The 20,604-nt window shown below is 38.4% G+C and overlaps 1 protein-coding gene across 3 annotated transcripts in view; it reads right to left on the minus strand.

The window, feature by feature from the left end:
* ATG4C (autophagy related 4C cysteine peptidase) overlaps positions 1 to 20,604 on the minus strand; it is a 95,995-nt gene that overhangs the window by 73,112 nt on the left and 2,279 nt on the right. The gene's annotated exons all lie outside the window — the stretch shown is intronic.

A 20,604-nucleotide genomic window follows, 5' to 3' on the forward strand; every position in this document is an offset into this window, starting at 1 on the left:
ACACTGGAGTGGCTTGCCATTTCCTTCTCCAAGGCATGAAAGTGAAAGGTGAAAGTGAAGTCGCTCAGTCATGTCCAACGCTTAGCAATCCCATGGACTGCAGCCTATCAGGCTTCTCCTTCCATGGGATTTTCCAGGCAAGAGTACTGGAGTGGCTTGCTATTGCTTTCTCTGGTATTAAGTCACTGCTTTCATATAAAGCCTAATCATTTTTTTTTAATTAAGGCATTTCCTATATATCCTTCTTACAGCCACATTTTTTAAAAAAAATAGAAAGGCTTAAATTTACAACAGACAATGCTTTCTTACTCTAAAACAAGAATAACTGTAGCTTATAGGCATTTGTTTTTTAAATGACTTGACGGAAAATTGAGATATGTTATATGTAATCTGAAAGAGGAACAAATTATTACTGAAAATACTCCAGTTTATTTGTAATAATTCACAGACAGTTTTCTTTTCAAGAAAAGAATGCAGGGGCTTCCCTAGTACTCAGTGGTAAAGAATCTGCCTGCCAAAGCAGGAGACACAGGTTTGATTCCTGGTCCGGGAAGATCCCACATACCAAGGAGCAACCAAGCCCGTATGCCACAACTACTTGGCATACTGTGCTAAAGCACTACTGTGCTCTGGAGCTCAGGAGCTGCATTCACTGAGTTCACATGCCACAGTTACTAAAGCCTGCAGACCCTAGAGCCCATGCTCCACAACGAGAGAAGTCACCACAGTGAGAAGTCCACATACTGCAAAAAAGAGTAGCCCCCACTCTCCACAACTACAGAAAACCTGCATGCAGCAATGAAGATCCAGTACAACCAAAAAAAAAAAAAATTATAAAAGAAAAGGAATGCCACACAGAACATTATCCTTTCAGAATTATAAATATCAACTCAATGGGATTGGTACATTTGCTTCTCTAACAATAGATATTCCATTTTATAATATGTATTAGAAGTAACTAATTAAACATTATAATTGTGGCAGAAGAAAGCATGGTCCACTAGAAGAATTTAAAAAGTCAATGTGACTAAGGAGCAGAGTCCAAAAAAGTGACATGTGTGTGGCTATTGGGTTAGACATGGGCCAGAGCACACAGGGCCCTACATCCTGGGTTAAGAATTTTGTTCTTTATGCAAAGAGCAAAGGATGCAAACAGGAATATCAGAATCCGATTCTGTGGGTTTGTGTGATTTTTTTAACACTCCAACACAGAGAAAACAGACTGAAAAGGGACAAAAGTAAAGGGTGAGAGTTTACTATTTATTGTATTGGGTGAGGAGAAAGATGGCAGCCTGGACTAGAGCAGTGGAGATGGAGACAAATGAGCACATGAAGAAATGTGTCAAAAATGCATTTGGTCTTGGTGATAAAATGAATGTGAAAGGTGAAAAAGAGAAATATGTCAAAGATACACTCAGGTTTCTACCTTGTGAAATTAAATAGATGGTGCCAATCCCTTAAACAAGCAACATCAGGAGAAGGGCAGATTAGAGGGATAAGATCATGACCTGGATTTATGTGGAGCTCGAGACGCCTCTGAGATATAGTAAGGAATCGTTCCCTTTTGAATTGAATCACTCGGGGTAACTTATTGCCAGGCACTGTTCTAAGAAATGCAGATACAGCTTAGGACAGAAGGAGTAAAATTCTTGCTTTCATGGAGTTTACTTTCTAGACATTCTAAAGAGGCCATCAAGGCAGTTGGATATATAGATCTGGAACTCAAAGGTGAGGTTTGGGCTAGAGCTGTTGAGAATTGCTGATGTACAAATGAAAGAGTCAGAGCTATAAACATGTTTCTCAACGATTCTGCCTCATTCATGATGACACCCCAGCCTTAAGGATGATATTCAAAGCCCTTCATGAAATTACATCTGCCCACTTACTCAGCTTTCTCTCTTGCCACTCCCTCACATGCACCATAGACAGAAGCCATTTTTAATATTAATATTAAAGCTTCCTAAACTTGACATGCTAATACCTCCTTGCCTTTGCGTGTGCCACTCCCTCCATCTAGAATGCCTTTCGGCTTACCCTCACTTTTTGACAGCCTTATATCATGAGTACGTTTAAGTTTCTCTTCCTCAGATTCCTTAAAAAACTGGGAATAAAACTGCCATACAACCCAGCAATCCCACTGCTGGGCATATTCCCCAAGGAAACCAGAATTGAAAGAGACACATGTACCCCAATGTTCACTGCAGCACTATTTACAATAGCTAGGAGATGGAAACAACCTGGAAGTCCATCAGCAGATGAATGGATAAGGAAGTTTTGGTACATCTACACAATAAAATATTACTCAGCTATAAAAAAAAAGAATGCATTTGAGTCAGTTCTAATGAGGTGGATGAACCCAGGGTCCATAAGAGTGAAGTAAGTCAGAAAGAGAAAGACAAATACTGTATATTAACACATATGTATGGAATTTAGAAAGATGGTACCAACGATCCTACATGCAGGGCAGCAAAGGAGACACAGACGTAAAGAACACTTTTGGACTCAGTGGGAGAAGGAAAGGGTGGGAAGATTTGAGAGAATAGTACTGAAACATATACATTACCATATATAAAACAGATGACCAGTGTGAGTTTGATGCATGAAGCAGGGCACCCGAAGCCAGTGCTCTAGGACAACCTAGAGGCATGGTGCGGCGAGGGCGCTGGGAGCAAGGGTTCAGGATAGGGGGATACATGTACACCTATGGCCAATTCATGCTTATGTATGGCAAAAAATCATTACAATAGAGTAAAGTAATTATCCTCAATTAAAATAAATACATTAATTTTTTTAAAAAAAAGAAAAAAAAAGTTTCTCCTCCTGCGGTAAGATCAGTAAATTTTCTACCCTTGTCCCAACCTCAAACCAATACAGAAGTCCCTCTTTTTAGTCCCTTAGGGTCCTATGTCTTCCTCTAGCACAGTACTCATCACACACGTTATAATCATTTGTTTCTTACATTCTCTTACACTAGCCAGTAAACTTTTTAAGTGTCCTTAAATTGTGCCTGACACACAATTGGTCCTCAAAATGTTTAAGGGAATCACAAACTGATAATGAAAAGTAGCAGTATTTTACCTGTTATATTTAGAATTCTTTAATTGACAACGAGAATAAAGGAAAAAAATTTCCTCCCAAAAGTGTATTTAACAAAATTTGGAAAAGTAGGAGTAAAGTTTATAAAATGTGTGAATTATACATAGTGAATCTATATGATGGGCTATATATCCATTTTAAATGCCCCTGAAGAGTCTGTGAAAATGGAGAAACAATACCCAAAACCTAAAACTTTATGTATCATATAATACTTACTGGTTGGGATCTGAGGGGGAAGCGAGGAAGTTTAAAAAAAATATATACCAAAATGCTGACAACAGTTTCCCTAACAAACTGTGACTGATTATTTTTATATCACTATTGCCCAGATTTTCCAAATCTTACACAGAGAATATATGTAATGTTTAGAATTTTAAAAGTTTAGCTTTAAAAAGCCACTAACCATGAATCTTCTAAATCAAAAATGTTTAAGAGAATGTAAGGAACCACTATACTGTTCTCCATAGTGGCTATACCAATTTACACTCCCACCAACAATGTAGGCAAGTTCCCTTCTGTCTACACCCTCTCCAGAATTTACTATTTTTAAACTTTTGGATGACGGCCATTCTGACCAGTGTGGGGTGATACTTGACTGTAGTTTTGATTGCATTTCTCTAATAATTAGCGATGTTGAGCACTTTTCATGTGCCTATCGGCCATCTGTATGTCTTCTTTGGAGAAATGCCTATTTAGATCTTCTGCCCATTTTTTGGTGGTGGTATTTGGGTTTTTGATATTGAATTGTATGAGCTGCTTTGCATATTTTAGAGGTTAATCCTTTGTCAGTCACGTCATTTGGAAATATTTTCTCTCACTCTGTGCATTGTCTTTTTGTTTTGTTTATGGTTTCCATCACTGTGCAAAAGCTCTTAAGTCTAATTAGATTCCATTTATTTTTTTTTCACCTCCATCACTCTAGAAGACATATCCAAAAAGACAGTGCTGTGATTAATTTCAAAGAGTGTTCTGTTTTCCTCTAGGAGTTTTATAGTGTCCAGTCTCACATTTAGGTCTTTAATCCATTTTTTAATTTATTTTTGTGTGTGGTGTTAAGAGAATGTTCTAATTTCATTCTTTTTTTTTTTTTTACTGTTCTATCATTCTTTTTTTTTTTATTATTTTTTTCTAATTTTATTTTATTTTTAAACTTTACATAATTGTATTAGTTTTGCCAAATATCAAAATGAATCCACCACAGGTATACATGTGTTCCCCATCCCGAACCCTCCTCCCTCCTCCCTCCCCATACCATCCCTCTGGGTCATCCCAGTGCACCAGCCCCAAGCATCCAGCATCGTGCATCGAACCTGGACTGGCAACTCGTTTCCTACATGATGTTTTACATGTTTCATTGCCATTCTCCCAAATCTTCCCACCCTCTCCCTCTCCCACAGAGTCCATAAGACTGTTCTATACATCAGTGTCTCTTTTGCTGTCTCGTACACCGGGTTATTGTTACCATCTTTCTAAATTCCATATATATGCGTTAGTATACTGTATTGATGTTTTTCCTTCTGGCTTACTTCACTCTGTATAATAGGCTCCAGTTTCATCCACCTCATTAGAACTGATTCAAATGTATTCTTTTTAATGGCTGAGTAATACTCCATTGTGTATATGTACCATAGCTTTCTTATCCATTCATCTGCTGATGGACATCTAGGTTGCTTCCATGTCTTGGCTATTATAAACAGTGCTGCGATGAACATTGGGGTACACGTGTCTCTTTCCCTTCTGGTTTCCTCAGTGTGTATGCCCAGCAGTGGGGTTGCTGGATCATAAGGCAGTTCTATTTCCAGTTTTTTAAGGAATCTCCACACTGTTCTCCATAGTGGCTGTACTAGTTTGCATTCCCACCAACAGTGTAAGAGGGTTCCCTTTTCTCCACACCCTCTCCAGCATTTATTATTTGTAGACTTTTGGATCGCAGCCATTCTGACTGGTGTGAAATGGTACCTCATAGTGGTTTTGATTTGCATTTCTCTGATAATGAGTGATGTTGAGCATCTTTTCATGTGTTTGTTAGCCATCTGTATGTCTTCTTTGGAGAAATGTCTATTTAGTTCTTTGGCCCATTTTTTGATTGGGTCGTTTATTTTTCTGGAGTTGAGCTGTAGGAGTTGCTTGTATTATTTTTATTTCATTCTTTTACAAACAGCTGTCCAGTTTTCTCAACACTACTTACTGAAGACAAAACTACCATATGATCCTGCAATCTCACTCATGGACATATATGCAGACAAAACCGCAATTCAAAATGCAACCTGATGTTCAATGTTCATTGCAACACTATTTACAATAGCCAAGACACTGAACTGAACTGAACTGAAGACATGGAAGCAACCTAAATGTCCACTGACAGATAAATGATAAAGATGTGGTACATATACAATGGAATATTCCTCAGCTGTAAAAAAAAAAAAAAAAGAATGAAATAATACCATCTGCAGCAAAATAGATGGACCTAGAGAATATCATATGAAGTGAAGTAAACCAGACAAAGACAAATATCACATGATATCGCTTATACTGTATTGTAAAACAGGAACAAAAGTTGTCAGTCAATTACATGTCAAAAACAAACTCAAAGAAAAGAGATCAGATTTGTGCTTACCAGAGGCAAGGGGTGAGGAGAGAAGAAATTAGATGAAGACAGTCAAAAGATATAAACTTCCATTTAAAAGTACTAGAGATGTAATGCACAACATGACAAATATAATTTTGTATGTTATTCAGTTCAGTTCAGTTCAGTCGCTCAGTCGTGTCCAACTCTTTGTGACCCCATGAATCGCGGCACGCCAGGCCTCCCTGTCCATCACCAACTCCCAGAGTTCTCTCAGACTCACGTCCATTGAGTCAGTGATGCCATCCAGCCATCTCATCCTCTGTTGTCCCCTTCTCCTCCTGCCCCCAATCCCTCCCAGTATCAGAGTCTTTTCCAATGAGTCAACTCTTCGCATGAGGTGGCCAAAGTACTGGAGTTTCAGCTTTAGCATCATTCCTTCCAAAGAAATCCCAGGGCTGATCTCCTTCAGAATGGACTGGTTGGATCTCCTTGCAGTCCAAGGGACTCTCAAGAGTCTTCTCCAACACCACACTTCAAAAGCATCAATTCTTCGGCGCTCAGCTTTCTTCACAGTCCAACTCTCACATCCATACATGACCACAGGAAAAACCATAGCCCTGACTAGACGGACCTTTGTTGGCAAAGTAATGTCTCTGCTTTTCAATATACTATCTAGGTTGGTCATAACTTTCCTCCCAAGGAGTAGGTGTCTTTTAATTTCATGGCTGCAGTCACCATCTGCAGTGATTTGAATTACCAAAATCTAAAACACTGACAACACTAAATGCTGGTAAGGACAGGTACTCTCATTTACTGCTGGTGGGAATGCAGCTAATTTGGAAGATGGTTTGGTAGTTGTTTTTTTTTTTTTTTACAAAACCAAACATACTCATAAGATCCAGTAATTGTGCTCCTTGGTATACACCCAAATGAAACGAAAACTTATTCTCACACAAAATCTTGCCCACAGATATTATAGCAGCTTTATTTATAACTGCCAAAACTTGGAGACAACCAAGATATCCTTCAGTAAGTGAATGGATAAATAAACCAGAGTACAAACAGACAATGGAGTATTATTCAGAACTACAAAGAAATGAGCTATCAAGCCATTAAATGATATCAAGGAAAACTAAATGTAAAGTAAAAGAAGACAATCTGAAAAAGCTAAATACCACATGATTCCAACCAGATAGTGTTCTGGAAAAGGCAAAATTGTGGAAACAGTAAGAAGTGGTTGCCAGGGGCTGGGGGGTTAGAGGGAGAGAATGAGTAGGCAGAACATAGAGGATTTTTAGGGCAGAAAAACTATTTTATATGATACTGTAATTGTCTATACACATCATTATACACTTCTTCAAACACAGAATATACAACACCAAAAGTGAATCCTAATGTAAACTATGGTCTCTAGGTGATACTTACATGTCAAAGATTCTTCAGTTGTTCCAAATATACCACTTTGATGCAGGATTTTTTAAGTGGGTAAGTCATGTGTGTTGTGGGGAGGAGGTATATAGAAACTCTGTATACGTTCTGTTCAGTTTTGCTGTAAACCTAAAATTGCTCTAAAAATTGTTTATTAATTAATTTTTTAAAATATCACCAGGACATGCAGTGAAAGAAAAAAAAGAACCGGATAAATACAATTTAGACATCTACCTACACATGTATTATGTATGTACATACATTTACACACACACAAATACACACGCATAAAAAAATGTCTGCTGCTGCTGCTAAGTCACTTCAGTCGTGTCCGACTCTGTGTGACCCCACAGACGGTAGCCCACCAGGCTCCTCCGTCCCTGGGATTCTCCAGGCAAGAACGCTGGAGTGGGTTGCCATTTCCTTCTCCAATGCATGAAAGTGAAAAGTGAAAGTGAAGTCGCTCAGTCGTGTCTGACTCTTCACGACCCCATGGACTGCAGCCTACCAGGCTCCTCCATCCATGGGAGTTTCCAGGCAAGAGCACTGGAGTGGGTTGCCATTGCCTTCTCCGAAAAAAAAAAAAAAAATGTCTAGAAGTCCATAATGTTAAAAGCGGAAACTCTAAGAGATGTGAGGTCATTTTTTAAACATTAGGACAAGCTCTATATAACAAGATATGATTAACAGTGAGACTAATTTTAAAAATGTTGATATTATGCAATGTTATTTCTTCCTTTTTTGTACTTCTCTTATTATTTACATTGAGCTTCTTTTAAAATAACAAGATTATTTATTGAAAAATAAGTTGCTCAAATGAAAAACTTAATACACAAATTATAAATGTGTTCAGGCTATACACAAATTATAAATGTGTCCAGGCTATGTTCAACTCTTAACAAAACTGAAACTGCTCAATTAAGAAATCTACAGAGAAGACACTCTGTTGCAAAATTGCTAAACAGCCTATAAGAAAGATAAAAATACTAAGATGAAGTGCTTTTTCCTTTTTAAGATAAACAGCATTATTCTTGTGGTTCCTAAAGACATCAGATTCAGCTGTTTAGTCATTTGCAAAACTTAACTTCCTCAATCTAGTTTCCTAGAGCAGCTTTGGCTAAATAAAATGACTTGGAGGATATTCCTTGTTAATTGATAATTTTTGTTTTTCCTTAAACAAAGGGGGATGAGACCTGGAAAGGGGAAAAAGAATAAATTCATGCTCACAGCCATTCAGTCTACCGAAATATATATATTTCTTTAAGATTTTTTTGATGTGGACCATTTTTAAGTCCTTACTGAATTGTGTTGTTAATACTGCTTCTGTTTTATGTTTTGGATTTTTTTTTTTTTTGGAGGGGGGCAGATACGAGACCTATGGGAACTTGCCTCCCCAACTGGGGATTGAACCTGCACCCTGTGCGTTAGAAGAAGTCTCAACTGGAAGGAAGGAATTGGATGAAGGCCGTTAAAAGGTACAAACTTCCAGTTATAAGATAAATAAGTACTAGGAATGGAATTAACAACATGATAAATATAATTAACCCTGCTGTGTGTTATATATGACAGCTGTTAAGAGAGTAAATCGTAAGAATTCCCACCACAAGAAAAAAAATGTTCTATTTCTTTAGTTTTGTATATACAAGATGATGGATGTTCACTTCACTTATTGATAGTCATTTTTTCATCATGTATGTAAGTCAAGGAGAAGGCAATGGCACCCCACTCCAGTACTCTTGCCTGGAGAGTCCCATGGACAGAGGAGCCTGGTGGTCCGCAATCCATGGGGTCGCTAAGAGTCAGACAAGACTGAGCGACTTCCCTTTCACTTTCACTTTCATGCACTGGAGAAGGAAATGGCAACCCACTCCAGTGTTCTTGCCTGGAGAATCCCAGGGACGGCGGAGCCTGGTGGGCTGCAGTCCATGGAGTCTCGAAGAGTCGGACACAACTGAGCGACTTCACTTTCACTTTTCACTTTCATGCATTGGAGAAGGAAATGGAAACCCACTCCAGTGTTCTTGCCTGGAGAATCCCAGGGACAGAGGAGCCTGGTGGGCTTCTGTCTATGGGGTCGCACAGAGTCGGACACAACTGAAGAAACTTAGCAGCAGCAGCAGCAGCAACCTTTTCTACCTGCTTCCTTTTTTAGTAACAAATATCAATCCCTTGTTTGACCTTGAATGTCTCTCAATATGTTGGCCTGCATCTCTGTTGTTATTTCTTATCTCCATCTCAGTTCTTTGTTTACAGAAACATCAACTGTTACACTCACTTCTACTCCCTCTTTTCCTATACTTGCCAGTCTTCTATCTTCATGCACAGAACTAAAACCAGCCTAAAAATGTTCAGCTTTTAAACCTAGAAAGGTTTTAAGTAGCAAATATGAAGAAAGGGAGAGTACAAGCAATATTTACTTGGATTGTCCTCTTTCGGAGCTAAGGGTTAAGCAATGTAAATGGCAATACGAGATAAAAAGATTGAGAAAAGGAACAAGAAACATAGTAAGGGCAGGATATGTATATTCAGCGGCTTCCCGGGTGGCTCAGTGGTAAACAATCCGCCTGCCAACCTAGGAGACACATTAGACGTGGGTTTGATCCCTGGGTTGGGGAGATCCTCTGGAGGAGGAAGTGGCAACCCACTCCAGTATTCTTGCTTGGAAAATTCCATGGACAGAGGAGCCTGATGGGCAACAGTCCATGGGCCTGCAAAGAGACTTAGTGACTGAGCACGCATGCATATCCAGAAGCTGATTTGGTAGTTTTCCCTCAAGTATACATCTTGCAAACATTCTTAGAATTCTTCAGGATTGCATCCTCCATTTAAAGACACTAAATCAATGAACAGCTACTGTGTAATGATGATATAAATAAAATGTACTATTTATGTGTTCTCTTAAATTTGAAATGAAAAAAAAAACTTGGTACTAAATAGACATTTACCCTCACATATGAGTTGTATTGCAAAATTCAGACTTAAATTCTAGAAAGTAGGGAAAACCACTAGGCCATTCAGGTGAGACTCAAATCTCCTACAATTAAACAGTGGAAGTGACAAATAGATTTAAGGGATTAGATCTGATAGAGTGCCTGAAGAACTATGGACGGAGGTTCGTAATATTGTACAGGAGGTGGTGATCAAAACTATCCTCAAGAAAAAGAAATGCAAAAAGGCAAAATGGTTGTCTGAGGAGGCCTCACAAATAGCTGAGAAAAGAAGAGAAGCAAAAGGCAAGGGAAAAAAAGGAAAGTTATATACATCTGAATGCAGAGTTACAAAGAATAGCAAGGAGAGATAAGAAAGCCTTCCTAAGAGATCAATGCAGAGAAATAGAGGAAAACAATAGAATGGGAAAGACTAGAGATCTCTTTAAGGAAACTAGAGCTACCAAGGGAATATTTCATGCAAAGATAGGTACAATAAAGGACAGAAATGGTAGGGACCTAACAGAAGCAGAAGATATTAAGAAGAAGTGGCAAGAATACACAGAAGAACTGTACAAAAAAGATCTTCATGACCCAGATAACCAGGATGGTGTGATCACTCACCTAGAGCAAGACATCCTAGAATGCAAAGTCAAGTGGGCCTTAGGAAGCATCACTACGAACAAAAGCTAGGGGAGGTGATGGAATTCCAGTTGAGCTATTTCAGATCCTAAAAGATGATGCTGTGAAAGTGCTACACTCAATAAACTAGCAAATTTGGAAAACTCAGCAGTGGCCACAGGACAGCAAAAGGTCCATTTCCATTCCAATCCCAAAGAAAGTAAAAGTGCAAGTCACTCAGTTGTGTCCAACTCTTTGTGACCCCATGGACTATACAATTTTCGAAGCCAGAATACTGGAGTGAGTAGCCTTTACCTTCTCCCAAGGTTGGGGATCCCCAACTTCTCCCCAAGTTGGGGATCTTCCCAACCCAGGGATCAAACCCAGGTCTCCTATATTACAGGCAATTATTTACCAGCTGAGCCACAAGGGAAGCCCATCCCAAAGAAGGGCAATGCCAAAGAATGTTCAAACTAGTGCACAATTGCACTCATTTCACATGAGTCACCAAGTAATGCTCAAAATCCTCCAAGCTAAGCTTCAACAATACATGAACCGAGAACTTCCAGATGTATAAGCTGGATTTAGAAAAGGCAGAGGAGCCAGAGATCAAATTGCCAACATCCAGTGGGTGAGAGAAAAAGCAAGAGAATTCCAGAAAAACATCTACTTCTACATCATTGACTTCGCTAAAGACTGTGTAGATCACAACAAACTGTGGAAAACTCTTCAAGAGATGTGAATACCAGACCATCTTACCTCCTAAGAAACCTGTATGCAACTCAAGAGGCAACAGTTGGAACCAGACGTGGAACAGACTGGTTCAAAATTAGGAAAGGAGCACGTCAATGCTGTATATTGTCATGCTGCTTACTTAAATTACATGCAGAGTACATTATGTGAAATGCCAGGCTGGATGGAAGCACAAGCTGGAATCAAGACTGCCAAGAGAAATATCAATAACCTCAGATATGCAGATGACACCACCTTTATGACAGAAAGTGAAGAGGAACTAAAGAGCCTCTTGATGAAAGTGAAAGAGAATGAAAAAGCTGACTTAAAACCCAACATTCAAAAAAATAAGATCATGGCATCCCATCCCATCACTTCATGGCAAATAGATAGGGATAAAGTGGAAACAGTGACAGACTTTATTTTCTTGGGCTCCAAAATCACTACAGATGATGACTGCAACCATGAAATTAAAAGACGCTTGCTCATTGGAAGAAATGCCATGACAAACCTAGACAGCATATTCAAAAGCAGAGACATTACTTTGCCAACAAAAGTCCGTCTAGTCAAAGCTACGGTTTCCCTGGTAATCACATATGGATGTGAGAGCTGGACAATAAAGAAGGTTGAGGGCTGAAGAATTGATGCTTTCTAACTGTGGTGTTAGAGAAGACTCTTGAGAGTCCCTTGAACTGCAAGGAGATCAAACCAATCCTAAAGGAAATTAATCCTGAATATTCATTGGAAGGACTGATGCTGAAGCTGAAACTCCAATACTTTGACCACCTGATGCAAAGCACCAACTTATTGGAAAAGACCCTGATGCTAGAAAAGACTGAAGGCAAAAGGAGAAGGGGGTGGCAGAGGATCAGATGGTTAGGTAGCATCACTGACTTGATGGCCATGAATTTAAGCAAACTCTTGGGAGACAGTGAAGCACAGGGGCTTCCCTCACAGCTCAGTCAGTAAAGAATCTTCCTGGAATACAGGAGAGCCAACTCCTTAGAAAAGAACCTGATGCTGGGGAGGATTGAAGGCAGGAGGAGAAGAGGATGACAGAGGATGAAATGGTTGGATGGCATCACTAACTCAATGGATGTGAGTTGAGAAAGCTACTCCAATCTACCAGTAGCTTCTCCTAATTCTATCTTCCACTTTTTGGGTGGGAGCAGTCGGAGAAGGCAATGGCACCCCCCAATCCAGTACTCTTGCCTGGAAAATCCCATGGACGGAGGAGCCTGGTAGGCTGCAGTCCATGGGGTCGCTAAGAGTCGGACACAAAAGAGCGACTTCACTTTCACTTTTCACTTTCATGCATTGGAGAAGGAAATGGCAAGCCACTCCAGTGTTCTTGCCTGGAGAATCCCAGGGACGGAGGAGCCTGGTGGGCTGCCGTCTCTGGGGTCGCACAGAGTCGGACACGACTGAAGCGACTTAGCAGCAGCAGCAGCAGCAGTGAAAGAAAATGTGTAAGTTAAAAAAAATAATCACTCTTCTCCCAGGAATCTGATCTGCTCTCTGGTTTGGACTTATTAATCACTAATCAGGTTCATCCACTCATACAGCAGCACAATTTCCTTTAGAACAACCTTGCCAAGTGCATTCAACCAGTCTCTGAGTGAACACTCCTAAGACAGGGGACTCAGTATATAATGAGCTTTGTACTGAGCTGAATATACAGCTATAAGTTTAAAAGTTTGATAATATTTTAAACTATTCTCTATTCTCTACTAACATAATGAGTTCCTTGGACAGCAAGGAGATTAAACAAATCAATCCTAAAGGAAATCAATCCTGAACATTCACTGGAATGGCTGATACTCAAGCTGATGCTCCAATACTTTGGCCACCTGAAGCCAAGAGCCAATTCACTGGAAAAAATCCTGATGCTGGGAATGATTGAGAACAGGAGGAGAAGGGACAACAGAGGATGAGATGGTTGGATGGCATTACTGACTCAATGGACATGAGTTTAGTCAACTCCAGAAGATAATGAAGGACAGGGAAGCCTGGCGTGCTGGAGTTCATGGAGTCACAAGGAGTCGAGACAACTTAGTGACTAAACAACAACAATTCTAAACACCTACACTTGTTTGAATGACATATAAAACCAAAAGTCTCTGTCCTGATAATTTCCACTAACAATTCTAAACACCTACACTTGTTTGAATGACATATAAAACCAAAAGTCTCTGTCCTGATAATTTCCACGAACAGTTCCTAGCTGTGTTTTCTGAAATCAATCCCTCTTCCATTTGACAGCCCATCAGAAAGTTTAAGACAAACTTCCTGGGCTCCCCTCATGGTCGAGTGGTTAAGAATCAGCCTGCCAATGCAGAGGACATGGGTTTGAGCCCTGCTCTGGGGAGATCCCACATGCTGGGAGGCAACTAAGCCCTGCACCACAACTGCTGAGCCTGCGTTCTAGAGCCCGCATGCCACAACTACTGAAACCTGGGCACCTAGATCCTCTGCTGCGCAACGAGACAAGCCACCAAATGAGAGGCCGGTGAAACACAGCTAGAGAGCAGCCCCAGCTCTCCACAGCTAGAGAAAGCCCTTGAGCAGCAACGAACACCCAGTGCAGCCAAAAATAAATCTTAGAGAAAAAAAAGACATATTTCTTGTTCCTCACCCGACCCCATCATCTCTTTTCACTTTCAATATTCTTAATTCCTTCAGTTAGTCAGAGGATTGTTATATGAGTGGTAATGAGTGCCTCCATCAGGGTGCTGGTAAGGGGATAAGGAATAAGGAGATACAAGCAAGAAACTGAGATGGCAGAATGAGCAACATCGTATATGAATATTTATATGCCCACATACAGGAGAGAGACTAAAGTGACTAAGATTTCAGGTCTGATGTCTAAGAGGATAATGATACTATTAACAGAAAAGGGGAACTCGGGGATAAAAAGCTAAAGAAAGATGGGGGATTCAGTGTGAGACACAGTGATTTTGAGATTTGTAACAAACAAATTTGGATAAGATCTCCTCTAAGTCCCATTCCATTAGATACTTTTGTCAAGGAAAAGGTGCAACCATATTATTCAAACTAGAAATTACATATCATATAAACACAAAGCATCATATTTATTCATTCATCCAGTATTGCAGTGCTCACTTCTAGTGTATAGGAAATACAATAAGCACAAAACCCAGTTCCTGTCCCCATTAACCCGGCATTTTAATCAGCAAGATGTTTATAACTAATCAGAATGCAAGACTGAATATGGCTATTATGTCTCACATTAGAAATATAAAATGCTCAATTATTAAGAGAAATATTTTTTCCCTTTCCAGTGAGAATATTCACACATGAAAAGGCATTCTTTAAATATGAAGAACAAGGACTTATATAATATCTTTCTATTCTGGGTGTAAATACAGGAAAACACTAGCCATAGTTTTTAGGAGTGAGTTAAAGCACCCTGAACAATTATATCTATTGTTAAAGATTAATGCTTGAATTGTATTATCAGTCAAAAGAAGAGCATTGTTTAAAATGTTCACAAACACAATTGTTCTGGCTTACAACTGGGATTGTTTGATGTCATTTTTCTCAACATTTTTAATTTTAAATAATAAAAAAATAACACCAGTTTGAAAATAAAGTATGAGTTTAAAGCCTTATAAAGATAAAAACTGCATATTCTCTATTCTAGAGTTTCCTATTACTATATATTATGATATCATTTTAAATTATTATGTCTACTTTAGTAGTTTTACAGATAACCAATTTTACAGGAAATCTATTAAAAAGTAGTTTAGTAGGAACTTAACTATATTTTAAATTGATAATATAATCACAGAAAAAATAATTCAAATAACTCTGAACATCTACTTTGACTATACATCTTTAGAGGGATATATTCCAAGGACATAAACTGGCAAAGAAATCTTTACTTGGTAAATCTGTTGTAGGAGGGAGTATCAGTATAGTAATTCCAAAACTAGCGTGTGTGTGTGTGTGTGTGTGTGTGTGTGTGTGTGTGTGTGTGTGTACTCGTGTGTGCGTGCTTAGTCTCTCAGTCATGTCTGACTTTGAGACCCCATGGACTGTAGCCTGCCTGAGTCCTCTGTCAATGGAATTCTCCAGGGCAAGAATACTGGAGAGGGTTGCCATGCCCTCCTCCAGGCATATATGTGTGTAAGACACAGTAAATATAAATGAGTAAATATATTAATATGGCTGAGAATCAGAATTCTCCCTGTAGGAAAAGGGAGACACAAATATAAACTGAGGGAAGGTAAAGTTGAACTCTGTGGTTTTGAACTTGAAGGTATCCTATAAAATCATGATTTCTTTTAAAACGTGTGTGTGTGTGTGTCCATTTAAAGGGCCCGAAAGCAACGATACTCCAGTAGTAACGAGTTTTTTCAATGCCCAATTTTGGTTTCTAAGTACCATTTTCCATTAAAATGAACAAGGGTACTGGCGGTAAAAAAGGGTGGTCAAAGTGTTGATTCCAAGCCTCAAGCAGAGAATAGATAAGGTAAGCCTGCAACATTTATTGTACAAAAAAGGAAGAAGGTGCCCAAATACCAATATGGACATATACAAAGGTCATAGGAACTACTTTGAAGGGACTAATCAAATTTGAGATAACTCAATCATCAAAAGAGAATAATGCTAACACGGGCTTCCCTGGTGGCTCAGTGGTAAGAAACCACCTGTCAATGCAGGAGACATGGGTTCAGTCCCTGATCCAGGAAGATTCAACATGCTGCGAGTAACTAGGCCTGTGCACCCAACTACTCTAGAGCCCAGGGGCTGCAATTACTGAGCCCACGTGCTACAACTACTGAAACCTGTGCACCCTAGGGCCATGTTCCACAACAAGAGAAGCCACTGCAATGAGAAGCCCACTTGGCAAACTCCAGAAAAGCCTGTGCAGCAGTGAAGACCCAACACAGCCATAAATAAACTAAGTAACGTCATTATTGTTTAAAAGAATACTGGTAACAGATCATCACACTGGATAAAGTTTTTAAAAAGGAATTGTTGGGTACACAGTGAAACTAAAAAGAAAAGGAGAAGGAATACATCTTCTTTCGAGAGATAGTCAACCAACATATGTAGATAGAATGAGAGAACTGGAAAACCATTATTTGCAAACCACCAGTGCCATGGTTGATTCAGAAAAGGATCATCTATGGTTACTAAAACCACTGTTATAGAAAAAAATTAATAGAAAACAGAATATCCAATGATAAAGTAACACGTCCAGAGATTAATTATTAAATACAAAACAGAAAAGATATCTTTAGAATGTAGGAATCTGTCTAACCTAAGTGGTCAACCTTAACATCACCAATAACTTACAAATTATCATTATATTACTCTTGATGTAATCAAACGAAAAGTTTACAATAACTATCATATAATAACAATCTTAGGGGGAAAAAACACATAGCCTGAAACTGTGAGGAAACAATCCAATTCATTTTGTGAGACATTCTACATACAACTGGCCTGGACTTTTCAAAACTGTCAAAGTCTTGAAAGACCAAAAAAGAAAAAGGAAGGAAGACAGGAGGAAAAAGATGAGGATTGTTCTAGATAAAAGAAAACAGAGAGATGTGACAACTAGGTATAATTTATAATCTCCTCTTAAATTTAGTATTTTTTTCCTGAAAAGTTATAAGGGAAATTACTGGAACATTTGGGTAAATTTGAATTTTTTTCATATGGCCTGTACATTAGGTAATATTATCAAATAAAAATTAAATTATTTGGGTATGCTAATAGCATTATAGTTATGTTAAGAGGATGTCCTAGATCTTAGGAGATGCATGACAAAATATTTAGGAAGACAGTGTCATGATGTTTCTACTTTACTTCCAAATGGTTTAACAAGAAAAGAAAAGTGTGCATTTATGTGTGTGCTTCCAGGCGGCACTAGTGATAAAGAATTCACCTGCCAACACTGGCAGACGTAAAAGATGTGAGTTCCATCCCTGGGTTGAGAAGATCCCCTGGAGGAAGAAATGGCAACCTGCTCCAGTATTCTTACCTGGAGAAACCCACGGACAGAGGAGCCTGGTGGACTATAGCCCATGGGGTGACAAAGAGTTGGATACGACTAAAGTGACTAAGCGCATGTATGTGTGTGTGTGCGTGCACACATGCTAGAGAAAAAGCAAACGAGCCATAATGCTAACAACAAGTGAATCTAGGTGAAGGATATATAGGTATTGTATTACTCTTTCAACTTTTTTTATAGGTTTATAACTTTCAAAAGAAAGTAAGTTGGGAGAAAAAAGAAGGATGGAAATTAAACTGACGCTGAGCAGCTGATCAGATTTTATAGCATTTAACTACTTCTTCACCCTATCCATAAGACCTAAAAGCCAATAAAAGTCCAGAAAGGTTGGACTAAAAATAAAAGTAATAATTTTAACAAATAATAAGTAATTACAAGCCAATCCATCATTAATTTCCAATTGTAGCTGTTGCTGTTGTTATTTAGTCACTAAGTCATGTCCAACTCTTTTGCAACCCCATGGACCATAGCCCACCAGGCTCCTCTGTCCATGGGATTCTTCAGGCAAGAATACTGGAGTGGGTTGCCACTTCCTTCTCCAGGGGATCTTCCCAACTCAGGGATCAAATCTGAGTCTCCTGCATTGGCAGACAGATTCTGGTGAGAATTCTGGGAAAGATGACATGTGCTAACTCATTTAGGATGAGTAATTGTAAATAAACAAAAGTTTTCTTATATTTTCCCCAAATCCAAATATGACTACCAAACAAAATTTTTTACCCAATTGAGATCTATAAGTTAAAAGGAACTCTAAAATTAAAATGTTGTACAGAAATCCAGATGATCTCAGACACAACATCACTATAATGATAATCATAACAACAATAAAACAAACTCTGTACTGGGAATTTTGTTAACCTATGCACACATCCCACCTCATTTAATCTTCACAACAACTCTTTAAGCCAGGTATTACTGTTATACTCATTTTATAGATTTAAAAACTAACAAAGGCTAAATGCTGCAAGATTATACTGCTACAAAATAGCAAAACACACCTTGAATCCAGGCAACCTGACTCCAAGCCCAAGCTTTTTGCTCTGTATTCTCTACAGCTTTTTACTATGAGATATAACTTTTAAATAACCAACTGTATTGATCGAATATCTACCAAAAATTACATAAAGGAGTCATTTCAGAAAAAACCAAAAGCATTCCCTAAAACACAATTATGTTTATATATACACCAACTGAAGTTAGAATTTAACCAGATGCTCAATTTATTGCCAAATCCCAAGTGAAAATAAAGATGATATATAGCTTTATTACTCAGTTATCTATTCATATATATGGTTGAATATGTTACATAAAAATTCAAAACAAATTCCAATATTTTTCCAAAGGCCTTCATCTAGAACTTCCTCCCTGCCCGCTCAAGAAAAATAATACTGAAAAAACTTATTTCAGGTACACTATTCCTCAAATATACTTAAACAATGACATTAAAGGAAAAAAAGAATAATTAAGACATTAACCTTTAACACCGATGCCACAGTGAAAACAAAGCATGCCCCCCCCAAACCCAGTCATCTTACACTGTTTTCTGTTTCATGAATTGTACCACAATCCATCTAGTTACACAAGCCAAAAAATCTAGTGGTGGCCAACGGCACCTTTCTCTCCCTCATTTCTCATACCCAATTAATCACCAAATTCCACACCTAAACATCTCTAAAATCCCTCCAGTTTTATTTACCTTCACCATCACTTTGTCTAAGGTATTATCGTCTCTTATATGGCCTCTTGTCATCTACACTATCTTCTCTGAAAACAGTTTTTCTTCTGTATAACATCTAGTCTTTTTTCATAAAACTTAACAAACAATTGCACCTTTACCTTTTTTGATGGAATATTTGTGTCTGCCTTCCCTCATACATTTTGTGTGGTAGAGATGCTATTTACTCATCACCGTATCACCGTGGCCTAGAAAACTGCCTAGTAAATAAATATATAAATGCTAAATGATTGAATGCATGTCAAAGATTACAAACTTATTTATAAATAGTCAAAAAAATTAAGTAGTTATAAGGTTCATGAAAAATTATAAGGAGTACCTTATTTCATCATTTCTAGATCACACATTGTGATTTCATTTTTTTTATTTTTACATCTTTAACTCCGAAACGGAATACATCTTATAGTCAACAATCTCTGTATGCTTAGTTGGCAATTTTTTTCTTTCATAGCAGTTCATAAAATAATGGCACATCTTGGAATAAAATAAACAAGGGGGAAAAAAACCTCATGATTTGATGAAACAGGTAAATCTGGCTCACTCAGTCCAAACCTGGTAGGCTAACCTCCCTTTTCCATTGGCTACTGCGCTACTGCCAGTATTCAATAATTAACAGGTCCTACTGGTTCTTTCACTAACAGCTATCAAATCAATTCCTTTCCTTAAATCCCAGAATAATGACATGACACCTATCTAATTCCACGTTGCCTGCTGAGTTCTTGCCCTAGCTTCATTCATTTAAATATTTGCTTCAAATTCAGTCAACGCTGTGCACCTATATGCAAAGAACTGAAGATACCAGTCTAGCTATCTATACTTTCCACCAATCTCTTACCTATAATTTAGAATTTTGCTCATTTTATGCCTCAAACTGGAACTACTTTCCTCCCAATTTCTATCTACCAAATTCCTACTCAATACTTTAGCTCTAAATCATATTTCATCTTCATGAAATATGCCCTAGTTTATCTTTCAACCTTAACATTTTAAAACAGATGAAATCTAATGCATATTGGTTGCATTTTCTTTACCATTTGAGCCACAAGGGAAGCCCCCCATATTGGTTGTATTTTTTGTTTCCTGAAGGCAAGGTTTACACGTCATACATTTTGATAGAGTGTAAGCTCCCTAAGAGAAGGGATTTTTGTCTCTTTTGTTCAGTTATATTCCCAGCACCTAGAAGGGTATCTGGTACATAATAGCTGCTTAGTATCTACTGAATTAATGCTCTCTAGTATGCAGTCAAGAAGCAACAGTTAGAATCAGACATGAAACAAAATTGGGAAAGGAGTATGTCAAGGCTGTATTCTGTCAGCCTGCTTATTTAACTTAAATGCAAAGTACAGCCAAAGCTCCATTACTTTGGCCACCCGAAGCAAAAAACTGACTTATTGGAAAAGACCCTGAGGCTGGGAAAGATTGAAGACAGAAGGAGAAGAGGACACCAGAG

Source organism: Bos javanicus, chromosome 3 (assembly GCF_032452875.1).
Source record: "Bos javanicus breed banteng chromosome 3, ARS-OSU_banteng_1.0, whole genome shotgun sequence".
In the NCBI taxonomy this organism is placed as follows: Eukaryota; Metazoa; Chordata; class Mammalia; order Artiodactyla; family Bovidae; genus Bos; species Bos javanicus.